The sequence below is a fragment of the Thamnophis elegans genome, chromosome 12 (assembly GCF_009769535.1).
Source record: "Thamnophis elegans isolate rThaEle1 chromosome 12, rThaEle1.pri, whole genome shotgun sequence".
Lineage (NCBI taxonomy): Eukaryota > Metazoa > Chordata > Lepidosauria > Squamata > Colubridae > Thamnophis > Thamnophis elegans.
Genome location: NC_045552.1, coordinates 15,359,972 through 15,373,243, shown reverse-complemented (window position 1 = coordinate 15,373,243; position 13,272 = coordinate 15,359,972). Strand labels below are relative to the sequence as shown.

The 13,272-nt window shown below is 38.4% G+C and overlaps 1 protein-coding gene across 2 annotated transcripts in view; it reads right to left on the bottom strand.

Moving 5' to 3' along the window:
* Positions 1 to 10,559, bottom strand: part of LOC116516006 (lethal(3)malignant brain tumor-like protein 3) — a 50,972-nt gene extending 40,413 nt beyond the window's left edge. The window contains exon 1 of one of the 2 annotated variants that reach the window (XM_032228349.1): positions 10,391 to 10,559. The gene's annotated coding sequence lies outside the window, so the exon portion shown is untranslated. The remainder of the gene's footprint in view (positions 1 to 10,390) is intronic. The other variant, XM_032228348.1, reaches the window with a different exon arrangement.
* Between the last annotated feature and the right edge of the window lie 2,713 nt (positions 10,560 to 13,272).

Sequence of the window (13,272 nt, the reverse complement as noted above, 5' to 3'; positions counted from 1 at the left end):
CAATCTCCTGCAACTGAATTAATCACCATGGATTTTAATGAAAATGCTATGCCACTCATACCTAAGCCCCAAATCACAAACAGCTGACATATCCGGTGATATTTTAATTGTGGAAGAAACCTCTGAGATAAGAAGTCTGAAAATTTGTTGAGCGCCTCTGGATACTCATTTACATTGAAAAAATGTAGAGGACAAAACTGTATTCTTTGCAGTAACAGGAGAATGTTGTAGTACTTTAAAGAATAATAAATGACTTTAACAGTTGTTATAGACATTTCATTAAAAAGAAAAGCCCTTTAAGGACACAGTCAAAAAATGAGTAATTGAACTAAGTATGAGGACTTAATTGAATTTCAGAACTTCTTTCTAACCAAGATGAATCCCTTAAACACCAGTAATGTTTAATAAAACTGAGAGATACAGTATACTGTAACTAGATATTGTAGCCTTGAAAATAACGTATTATAGTTGAATATATGATTTTTTTACATAAAATACATGTACAGAAGTTGGTTTTAGTCTTTTATGCAATAATAATTGTATAATAATAATAATATCTGAAGAGTAAATTATATTCAACTAAGCAGGGGTTTCCAACTTGAGTGTAATGAACCATTCATTTACGTAAATGTGTAGACCCAGGTTGAAAAACAATATAAATTGGATGCGCAGGCTTGGAGATACAGGAAAAAATGAGAGTTGAGATCAGATTTCATTACTAAGCAGCAAAAATATCTCTGGAAGATGTCTCATTAATCAAAGGCAAAGATGAAGCCAAAATTACTGGTAGATCCCATAAGAAAAATTAAGTCAGGAATGATCTTCTGTATCCAAAAAGAACATTAACCCCAGTCATAGTCAGTAAGTTGAAAAGCTTCCAATATATTGTAGGAAGTCAGCAGCCACCCCTCTCCTAGAAAAATGAAATATTCTAGGAAATATTAAAAATGTTTCCCTGGATGAGAAAAGGATAAACAAATTTTTAAAGACAAAGTAGCTTCCTGCAGCTCCCTGCCCCCCCCTTCCCGCTTTCAGCTCCAGGGTGATGAGATTAAGACATAGCCCCCAGGACATGATAGGATTAGCCCTCTACCCATTTCATCACATGGCACCTGGGGAGATTACCAGGGGTGGGTCCCTGCCAGGCACCAGTGCCCGAAAAATTATGATGTTGAATATAATTAGTCCATGAGAGTTTGCTGCAGACACTGATAAGGTGACCCACTATTAGCATTATTATTTATAAATTTTATTGGCACCCATATTACCATACCATACCAGGGCAGTTTACAGTTACATAAAAATGAAAACATAAAAAGTTAAAAACAAATATTAAAACCAAAAACACATGGAGGAGGGTGGAGGCGGGTGGTGGTGGTTAGATGGGATCTGTTATTACTCAATCAACCACCTCCACTGTGCTCATCCCCAACAATTATAGAAGGAAGTACAGAAGACATTTCTATCAAAGAAATGTAGGGGACCATTTCTAAAATATGACCACTATGTCATAGACACATATGGAATATGTATTAATTTACCTCCATGTTCATGGTGCAAATATTATTGGCAAAAACCTAGGTATGACAGAGAATTCCATATACATGGCCCTACACACACACACACACACACACACACACACACACACAGAGTGGGGCAAAATGTATATAGTCAGCCACCAAATGTGCAAGTTCTCCCACTTAAAAAGATGAGAGGCCTGTAATTGACATCATAGGTAGACCTCAACTATGAGAGACAAAATGAGAAAACAAATCCAGACAATCACATTCTACCTATGATGTCAATTACAGGCCTCTCTCATCTTTTTAAGTGGGAGAACTTGCACAATTGGTGGTTGACTAAATACTTTTTTGCCCCTGTGTGTGTGTGTGTGTGTGTGTGTGTGTGTGTGTGTGTGTGTATGAAATCCGAATCTGCAAAGAGAAAAATGACTGCCAGTATCTGGTGCTTTGAAATGGGCTCAGAAGATCATGTTGATATTTAGTCATACAGTTCAAAATACCATCTTGGACTTTCCAAATGTGTGGGGTTTAGCTCTCAAATTTTTAAGAAAAGACACAGAGGCTGAGAAATTCTGAAAGTAACATTCCATACCTTTAGAAATCTTCCAGGTTGGGAGAAACTGTTTCAGTATATACAAGTAATAATCCAAAGCAATGTTTTTTTTTACTAATCAGATAACAAGTTGTAATTATTTAGCTATCCTTAAAGAGTGTAGATAACATTTCTATTGCATAATTTATATCTCTACATAAGCTCCTTTTAATACTTAATTAGTATCTGCTATTGTCTACTAAGTCATTATTTTTAATCAATGTTAAACATTAAGTTCTAATGATTTCAGTATAAGAGATTTAAGAAGGTGCATTAAATCCAAGTTGATCTGTTTTGATTGGACGTTATCCCACTTTAGCAATAGACATGTTTAAAAGACAATATCATATTTTAAAATACAGAAAAAATGATAGAAAATTAAGTATGCAAACCCCTGAAAAATAAGGGAAAACCTTTTTTGTTTTAACTAGATTATAGCAACTGAATATTATTATATAATTTGTTCCACAATTAAATTGATTTATCCCAGGTCAATATAACAGTGTCTTACTAAAAAAATGCAGCTCAGAGAAATTATTGGTCAATAGATATACACTGACCCAATGGTTTTTATTAATGGAACAATAAGAGAATGCACATGGGGAAAGGGTGTTAAAATCATGACCTCAGCACAATATATATATATATATATAAAATAAAATTACATAGAGATGATCATATTATTGAATATTGTTATATTATTGTTTATTTTAAAATTATGCTAATCACGACACCACTCTTTAAATTAACCGATTAAATATCCCTGTTATTGATTAAGAAAATGTGCCTAAGCTAACTTTAAACATCATTCTCTGTGATTTTTACAAGCCTCAGTTCTGAGGTCAGAAAAAAACACTCTCTAGATACTTCTATTGTTGAATTCTTGATGCTGTCTCAGCTTGGTTGCTTGCTTGCAGAAATCAGACATCAATAGATAACAGAGATAAACCACATTGACAACCCATTTTAAAAAGAGAATAAAAAACTTAAGAAGGAAACAAAAAGACCAGAATGTATCTTCTCCAGCAAACAACCCCTAGATAAGCAGGGATTAAGAAAACAATAACCTAATCAAGGAACTATCAAGAAAATCAAATCTCCACCAACACTGGCAGAACAAACTACTGGGTTGAAAAAAGGGGGAGCAAATCCCACAATTAGTCTCACTGACAATGTTACACAGTGAGTTAATGGAAGGTCTGTAAGCAAACAGCAAAGCTCAGAGAGTACTTTGCAAGGACCCTGCAAGGTTCAACTCAGAACTACACGTATTCTGTTCTATTGGATAATTGTATTTCATAATAACTAAATGAATTCTGCATCAGATAAAATCCTGTAATGCTACTTAGCACTTAATGATACTAAGAAAGGCTGATAAAGAAAGCCTTTATCAGAGTAAACTGAATAAATTATATAATGCAAGTTGCAGTACATGAAACACTATTTTGGGTGTAATAAAATTTGCCTGTACTAAGGCACAACTCTGCAGTGACTGCAAAGAAACACAATCCTTCCATCTCTACCCCCACCCCTACCATCTGGTCAGAACCTATCCTTCCATTCCCCCACTCACCCACCCCCAAATCACAACTAATGAAGTTTCTTGGGTGAGAAACAAAACATTTTGTTCTTCTTCCTCAAGGAAAAAAAATAGCCCAGTTGCCTTTTGAAAAGCATCTTTCGGACAGTCCCAAAAGGTGGGGCTAAGAGTACGTTCTTCAACAGGTAACAGATATGGAACAAGTTCTCAAACCAGGTTCTGACTATTCAGAGCTACAGACTATTCCACAATGCTTTCAAATATCATAGAACCAAAAACTGTGTTTTCAAGTTTCCACAGATCCATATCAATGCAGAAGAAAGCACAGCGGGGGAAGACTGTGTATGCCAGCAAGTCCGAAGGACGCTATAACCCATTTACTACATAGACAGAACAAAGGAAAGACCAATGAAAATTGATCAGAGAAGTTTTTGGTCTGACAAATTGTTTTTTAGGACACTTTTTTCTTCTTCTCAGTTAAGTATTCTTTAAGAACTGTAAATGTATGAAACAACTTATCTCAGGGTAAAAATGCATTTCTTAAAACTTGTCTCCAGAAACTTCATATTTGTTGCACAGTGAGCCAACACTAGACATCCATAAATTTCAGCCTTGGCATCTGTTTCCTTTTGTCTGCAAATTATGAAGGAGGGCAATACATTTTCTCTATCTAGACAAAAGAATATTAGGCAACTTGTTTCTATACTATGATTTGACACTATTGGAGAGCTGTTATCAAGCAGGATAAATAAAATCTTGCTAGACAGACAGTTGTTTAAGAACGGTTGTTAGATTCATTTCAGAAATTCTAAAGATACACTGTGAAAGCTCATCTGTACTCAAAACACTAACTCACACACTATACTCTCTACCATGAATAATCTCTGTCCCAGTGTTATTTGAGAGATGTCACTTCACATTCCTGGCAACACATTAATCACTCAAATTCTTCCACTTGAAAAATATAAAATTTCTTATCAGTTTGGCTCTGGAATATTAAGTTCAGAAATATTAAGTTCTAAAGAATTCTAAACTCACCTTCCTTTATTTCATTATTGCATGAATATAAAAACTTGAGCTAGCTTGCAAAAATACTCATTTTAGAGTTCATGGACTTAAATGTGTGGAGCTAGTTTTCGCTCTATTCAGCTTTGCTAATGGTATAATAGCTGTTTTATGCTCACAATGATATGGGGACTATTACTGGATTACTGTGCCAATAATTATACAACTATTTTCTAGAAAATAACTGAATTGGAAAACATGCCTTATCTTAAATAACACTGATGAAAAATGACTACCTTTGCACAAATTCTTAATCATCTTTCGGTTGCAAACTGCATTACACTTAATCAAGAGCGGAGGTATGGATAGCCAATTCATTTCATTTGCTAGGTAGAAAAAAAAACCTTGGGAAAGGAGACTATCATTTCATTTGCATGGGCTCCCTGTCTGTTATTGTCTGAAGATAGAACATCATGTCACTCACTTTAATTAAAAAGACATCCTTTGAAACAGAAAAGTCTTCTGGTCTGAAGAACCATACATGATTAGTGAGGCACAATTTGTGTAACAACTTTGGGCAGTTAACATCAAACAGTTCCTCCAATTATCTTGTGGGTAACGCTTAAGAACTATTGTCTTTAATGACAGCAAAGCACAATGTAAGGTTAAAACAGTAGATCCATAAACTCTAATTTCACTACACAAACTAGGGAAGTGCTAGTCAGGAGTGGGGTTTGCTCTCCCGTTTATATTCTAGTGATTTGCCCTGTCAATGTTGGTGAGGGAAGGTAGATGTTCTTTGGTTGGGCGGCTTGTAATCTTGGCTTCTTTGGCAGGTTCTTGATGAGGGTATAGTTTACTTGATGATTGGTCTGATGTTAATGTGGGAATTAATCTATGCTCCTCTAAGTGCTGACTGCTGGTGGGGAGGTATTTGGGGCTTTTTCTACCCTTTTTATCTCTTGCTTATATCTATGTTTCTACTGATGGCTAATTTGTCAGAGTGCCAGGTTTCTAGAAATTCCCTAGAAGCCTGGCACTTTGGATTTGAATTTGGCTTGGTCTAGGATGGTCAGATTCCAAATTGAAGCTATGGCAAAGTCTGTTTATATGTTGTGAAATTAAAGAGCTTTCATCATGTCTTCTGACTGCTAGTTGGTCTTCATGGATGTGTTCTGCCTGTTTGTCCTATGTAATGGCTGTTACAGTCATTACATTTTTAATGTGAATTATTTAGCATGACTTTTTAGCATCAATTATCAAAGACTGACATCACCTTAATATCTTAAATCCAGACAGGTATGATACAATATCAAGTCCTGTGTCCCAAAAGTGCTTTTCCAAAAGGCAACTGGACATTCTTGGGGTTTTTTTCTTGAAAACATTTAGCGTTTCATCCAAGAAGTTTCTTTAGTTCTGAAGAAGATAAGAAGTGAAATATTTTCAAGGAAAAAACTCAAGAAAATCCACTTCCCTTTTGGAAAAGCACCATTGGGACAATGGTGATCTGGATGATTGAGAATCTCCATAGACATCAAGTCCTGCAATTTCAATTAGCATTGAAAAGTCCAGAAGAATCAAATAACTAGCATTCTTTCCATATAGTCCTCAGGAGGTCATCCAGGAGTAAAACCTCCAATTTTCCCACCAGTGTATGCCAAACCCAAACTGGTTATTAGATCCATTCTTATTTAAGCATGAATTTCTTCCAAAGTCAGAGAGCTAAGAATCTACTACTCTCAACAATATTGATTACTGATGCAGCTGTTTAAATTTGAAGGATCTAATAATGGCTCCTTTAGTTCAAGATGAAATTTAAGACTTTTTGAAGTTCTCACAAATACAGAGAACCAGTGTTAATATATGCAATAGAGTGCACACAACCACCTGTAGCACTATGTCAAAAACCAACGTGAGACCAATAAAGGATATTTGTAGCTCAGGTTGATATGAAGAGTCCTTGGCACTCTCTGAGTTTGGTTGTTTTCTTGCAGACATTTCTAAACGCCTGCAAGAAAACAACTAAGAGATCACCAAGGACCCCCCAAAATGTGAGACTCAGCAGAGTAAGAAACAAACTATGTGCAGTTAGGAAGCAGCTACAAAGAATTGCTAACAGACATACTCATCATTAAGATACCATACATTATTTCCTTCTATATACATTTAAATTTACAAAATTTTACAATATGTAAAATGTTAGATCAATTGTGGGAATGACTGCATTTAAAATAATTTCCTCGTATGGCTTAAGTATGGCATAGGACTTAAGTGACAGTAGTAAATAAAAATAGGTTTACTTCTGAAAAGTCTACCTTTAAGTAATTACTGTGACTGGGTAATACTAATATGATACCACATATTCCATTTTTTATTTTTAATAAATTTACAGATATTTCTAAAATTCTGCTTTCACTTTTGTTATTATGGGGTATGGAGTATAGATTAATCAGAAAAAATTAATTTCAACAACTATTTCCACATCAAGAAATGAGTAAGATATCCAAAATTTAGAGTAGTGGTAATGTAATGTAATATGCTAAAAGCAACACATTTAAGAGAGAAAGATATTCACAGACTATAATGCTCTGCTATTCATTTCATTAAAATTAACACTGTTGATCGTTGTTGTGATGAACATTCATAAAGCGATAGAGGTTTATGCTAATCAGGGCAAATGAGAAGTAATCTTCATCACGTATTTTGCACTGAAATTCCATATAGCTTCAAATCCAGGTATCTGTTTTGGCACCATTAAATACATTTCCCAAGCAACTAATTTTAGTGTGGAACATTTGCATAGTGAAGGACTACTCAGTCAAAACCTTACACAGGCCTTTTACAATCAAGAGATAAGCACTCCATGAATAAACTAACTCCCCCATATTGATAAGTATCACGGACCTGCAAGCCTTACGTTGAATTAATTACCTAGTCATATAATTAGAAAAAAAAATACCAGTATTTAAAGTCTTAATAAACAAGGCTGAAAAATATTGTGAAAGGGGAAAATAGGATAGTGAACTACCTCTTCCCTCTGTAAAGATATCCAGTACTGTATTCAATGACAATTTCTACCATTTTACTGTATATTCCTACCACTTTTACTTACAGTATTAGCAACCTAGAGATCCTGACACAAGCTTAAACAAATCTTATGTTAGAAATGCAAACCCTAACTCCCATTTATTTCTATGCATTATCACTATTACTCTACACTAAAGGCTGGTAGTAATTTCAAAACAGAAATTCCAGCAGAGAAAAAATGTCTTTAAAATATACAATTATTTCTGCTCAAAATGTTCACATGCACAATTACTGTGGCCAGCATTAACAGCCCCCCTTATTTATTACTCAAAGAACACAGTACTAAAATTACATTTAAAGATGTTTTTCATCTGAATATGTTAGTTAATACCAGGCTAGCAGTTTCATCAAAGGAGCAATTTCAATTATACTAATAGTTCTGCTAAGCAATTCAATGACTATATACATCTCAAATATCTCATTTATATAAGATTAATGCACACATGTACATGTATAGGCTCATGTATGTGTATATACAGATGTTAATGTGAGCCTTTACGTATTTTAAAGGTAAAAGTTTATTAAGATTTAAACTTTTACACACCTTTCATTAAATGTACCAAATATTACTCTATGTGTACAAAAGCACATAGGAAACCTAAAACAATTTACTGAATATTATTACTAGATTTCCTTTCCTTTCAAGGACAGGGGGAGAGGAGCCCCACAAAAAATCCCAATGGTGTCACTTTTCAGAATTAGTTGCATATGTTTTTGATATTCAAATACACACTCATACGTAAAGAACATTCTGCAGATGCAGAAACTTCATTTACACTCATTTTAATTTTGGACACAAAGTTCTGCTATTTATTTTTGTGGTTTGTTTATGATACAGGGATACACAATCTACCTTCCAGGTACTATTAGTTTGTATATTTTATATCAGTAATCCTGGCTATAGCAAATGGGAATGAGTTCAGTGAATTCTGACTATCAAGGAAGGGTACAGTAGAAAAAAATGCAAGAATTTAATTCCTGGCATCCAACTAAAAGTTTTTAAAAAAGTATTTTGATGAAATTCGGAATAGCTGATGCCTGTCGAAATAGATGATTGTAAGACAATTAAATAGACACAAAATTATAAACAGTGAGGTCATTAGGCCATTAAATATGGTTTATGAGAGTTCTTTATTACAGAGACACAGATATCCATAAAACATTTCATAACCCATCTGTCCCTCTCTGTGAATGTTTTAGTTTGCCAACAAGGAGACAGATCAAATGTGAGTGGAATGCTTGAAGAAGCAAGCGCTATCTTTTCTACGAACAGAAGAAGAAAAATGTTATGTAATTCAGAATTAAAATCCAGGGATGGATCTGGGCTGCAAAACTCCAAGCAATCACTGGATGGCAGCCAAGAGGTAATCATTTCCCCACTTTGCTGCCACCTGGTGGTTGAACCCATTTTAATAGCCACGCTCTGGATGCCTTATCTCAGATAAAAGTTAATTTTGCTTAATGACCAGATACAGGATAAAGCCAACACCAAAGAGAGCAAGAACCACCCTCACAAACATCATGATGTCCCCATCCCCTCAACTTTCATGCCTCATGTGCCAGTGCAGCAGCTTTTTCACGCACACCCTTTCCAAATAACTGTGATGGTTGGGAAAATAACAGAACAAGACGAGTTGGAATCCCAAAGGTGCTTTTTTAGGAGGCAACTGGACTTATTTTTCCCCCTTTTCTTTTTTAAGAAGTTTCGCTTCTCATTACAAGCAGCTTCTTCAACTCTGACGGGTGGGGGTGGGGGTGTAGGGGTGCAGTGTCAGAGCTGAAGAAGCTTCTTGGATGAGAAGCGAAACGTCCTTGCAACAGGAAACCCTATACCGGCAATCCAATCTCTTTTTAAAAACACTTCTAGTGTTGGAGCATTCACAACTTCTGGAGTCAAGTCGTTTTGCTGAAGATGGAGGTGGTAGCCCAATCCCGTCCGACCAAGAGTGGCCCCATTCAGTTCTGGAAGGCCTCAGGCTGGGGACGGCGCTGTCATCTAACACACACACAGACACAACCAAACCCACACAAACCAGGTTGAGGAAAAGAGCATCAGTTGAGCGAGGCTCCTTCCTCTGCTTGACGTTTGTTTGGTTTATGTCATAACAGCCATTTCTGGGGGGGGGGGGGAAGCAGGTCGTTCTGAGAGAACAACATGCTACGCTATTCCAACTAAACTCCCCAGCCGGTTTTAGCCCCCAAACTTTGGCGGCCAAAGAGCACCCGCCGAGCCGCCAGAGGGGAAACCTCCATACTTCCCCCCCCCTTCTCTTTCCTCACCGGGCTTGTCTCTGCCCTGAGGCGGGGGGACGGGGACACCGTCACCCCCCACACCCCGGGCTTCTCCCCTTCAGGCACAAAATGGCGGGAGGAAGCGCAGCCTAACGGTGAGAGGAGAGGGGGGGCGCTCGGCGGATGGGGTGGAGGACGGTAAAAATGGTTTTTAGGGGAGAGAGAAGGCCAAGCGAGTCCTTTGGCGCCCGCCTCGCGCGGAGTCCCTCTCCATCCCACACCGAAGTTCAAACTCCAAAAAGTTCTGGGACTAAAGGAGGGGAAAGGAAAAGAGCGGGGGCCCCCTCTACTTCCCCCCCACTTGGTACGCTCTAACTTTCCCCTGCCAGTCCCCACTTTCTTTTGACTCACCTCCACCGCCTCCCCTCGGCTCGATTCTTCGCCTTTAAACTCCCACAACAATTTTTTTTTTAAACGAGCGCAGCTCGGAACAAGCCAAAGACGCATGCGCGGAATAACTGGGGCGCGGGCCGTTCCGGCCGGCTTGTTGGAAGAACCGAAGGGATGAAGAGGCCGGAGGAGGGAGGGGGGCGCACGCGCCAGCTGAGCCCTGGGCGCATGCGCGTCGTGGCTGGCGTTCCTTCTATTTTGGCGGGCGCGGCTCGGGATGGCGAAGGCTCACCTGGTCATGGGGAAAGGCGCTTCGACGCGGGAGTTAAGCGCAGAGCGGGCCGTTGGGCTTCGACGTAATCCATCCAGAGAAGCCTTGCCAGCGGACTAAAAATAGATTACATAAAAGGCTGATCGATTCGGGGCTTGCAGGGAAAGGAACTGTGCTCCTCTGTTGCTTGCGGCAAAAGTCCTTATCACCAGGGCTGTTTACACAAATTATTCCTCCCCCTCATCATTAACATCATCCTTCTAGGCCTGCATCTCCTGCCCTCCCTTTCTCAAAGGACCCCACAGCAGTCTGTGGGGAAAAAGTCTTAACTATAAAATGGACAAATCAACCACTCTTGCAATAAAACAGAAAATTTTTAAAGTGCTTTAAAAAAAAAAAAGTCACCATAATAGACAACTGTCGTGAGACTATGGAGTTGGTATAAAATACTGAATAAAAACATCTGTGAAAATAGTTCTAAGTGCTAGAAACTGGTTGATTTCAATATTCTTAATTCTTACTTAAGTCAACTAGTTACCCTTCAAAGGAAGCAAAATGTGTATGTCTTCTACAGTTGGACGTACAAAAGATAGCTCTCCAACTTCCACTGGTAGATTTTGCTTTGCTGTTCAGAAACGTCATGTGACGGCTAAAAATGCCCCTATTCCAGTGGTGGGTTGCAGGTGGTACACCCCGGTACAAGCGTACCAGAGACTGCCCGAAGAACCGGGTACTGTTCTGGTACGGTGCTCCGGGAGGGCCCACCTGCCTGCACGCAGTCCTTACCTGTCTTTAAACTCCAGCACTTCCATGCACGGCCAAGCTGCTGGAGCGTCATGAAGGCTTGCAGAGGCGTCGCTGGACAGTAAGATGCATGATGTGCACGCATGCTGCACACATGTGGAGGACGCCGTACCGGTTGCAACGGGATTCGGAACCCACCACTGCCCTATTTATACTATTTTATGTATCCTTAAAGGGACGTGGTGTCTCAGTGGCTAAGATGTTGAGCTTGTCAGAAAGTTTGGCGCCCCATAACGGAGTGAGCTCCCGTTACTTGTCCCAGCTTCTGCCAACTTGGCAGTTTGAAAGCATGTAAAAATGCAAGTAGAAAAATAGGAACCACCTTCCGTGGGAAGGTAACAGTCTTCCATGTGCCTTTGGCGTTTAGTCATGGTGGCCACGTGACCATGGAGATGTCTTTGGACAGCACTGGTTCTTCGGCTTTGAAACGGAGATGAGCACCACTCCCTAGAGCACAAACGTGCGAGGGGAACCTTTACCTTTACCTTAGGTACCCTTAAAAATAAGAAAGCACATCTTACTCTTGACTCTGTTGTTATGCTTTATACCACAGATGGCTAGGAACAAACACCACCACTATAACATCTGAAGTCAAGACAATGAAGAACAGAAAAAAGTCTAAAAGACAGTTACAAAAAAATATTCATAGAGATGGAAATTGTCTGAAGGTACATTTGATCAAAGCCTTTGAGATCTTTAAAAGCCATCCTGAAAATACTTAATTGTGCCTGGAATTCTTGTTACCGGCAGTCTTTTCAGAATTCAGATTTTATATAAAATGTAGTGTGTATATATTGGACATAGTTTTTGAAGACTCTTCAAAAGTAGTCTCTTGTCTCTCAATCTATGTATGATAAAAGCACTTGCCACTATAGCCAAAAATGACTTAAACAGTGCATCATTATAAAAGGTGATTGGTGCTGTGAGAAGCATACCCCAAAAGAACAGTGCCAGAAACCTCACAGCATCAGAAACCCCAGAAAACAGTGCCAAGAGACTCAAGTCAGCCTTCCCCCTTTAAGAAAGCCAAGAAGCACCAGCTGAAAGGAAAACTCAGAGCAGCCTGTTAATGGCTGTTACACAAGTAACAGAAACACTTAAGTAGAGCCATTAAGATAAAGGGAATTGGGCTAAAAATAAATTCTCCAAGGCAAACCGAAACTCCCTTTTTCCTGCCCCTGACAGGATTAAAGCCCAAGGACAGAAAAAACAAAAGACCTAGAACCAAGATTAACTCAGGAAAACAAAACCCAGGGCAATAAAAAATACATCAAAACCCATTAAGCTTCAAGAGCTTCAAAGGGGAATTAAGCATAAAAGGCTCATATTCACTCTCCCAAGCTGCTTGCAAATCAGAAATGCTCTAGCTGTGTCACTTTTTGCTTCTTTCCTTCTACATTAAAAGAATTCCACTTTCTGGCAGCTGGCTTTTGCATCCATTTCTTCTCAGCGTCTGTGGTGTGTCCCAGCTGGGACAAATGGGAAATTTATTCCAACAGTGCATCAATATGAACAAACAAGTTGCAAGCACCTGCGCTGATATTAAACTTTGTATAAAATTTAATATAAAACACGTCCAGTTTAAGAACTAAATCCAGAACTGATAAAAATCACCCGAGTCTATCACCTTGCCAAACCATCTTCCCTTGATAGAATCACTAAAGCTATATTTCTTATCCGCTTATTACTGTTTCGGATCATTATTATTGCTTTGGAAACAGATGGACAAGAAATGTTGCTGCATTTCATACTGTGATAAGACCTCCCCCACCCCCAATTCCCCTGATGATATATTTCAACAGTTTAATGTAGATATTAAATAACCTGG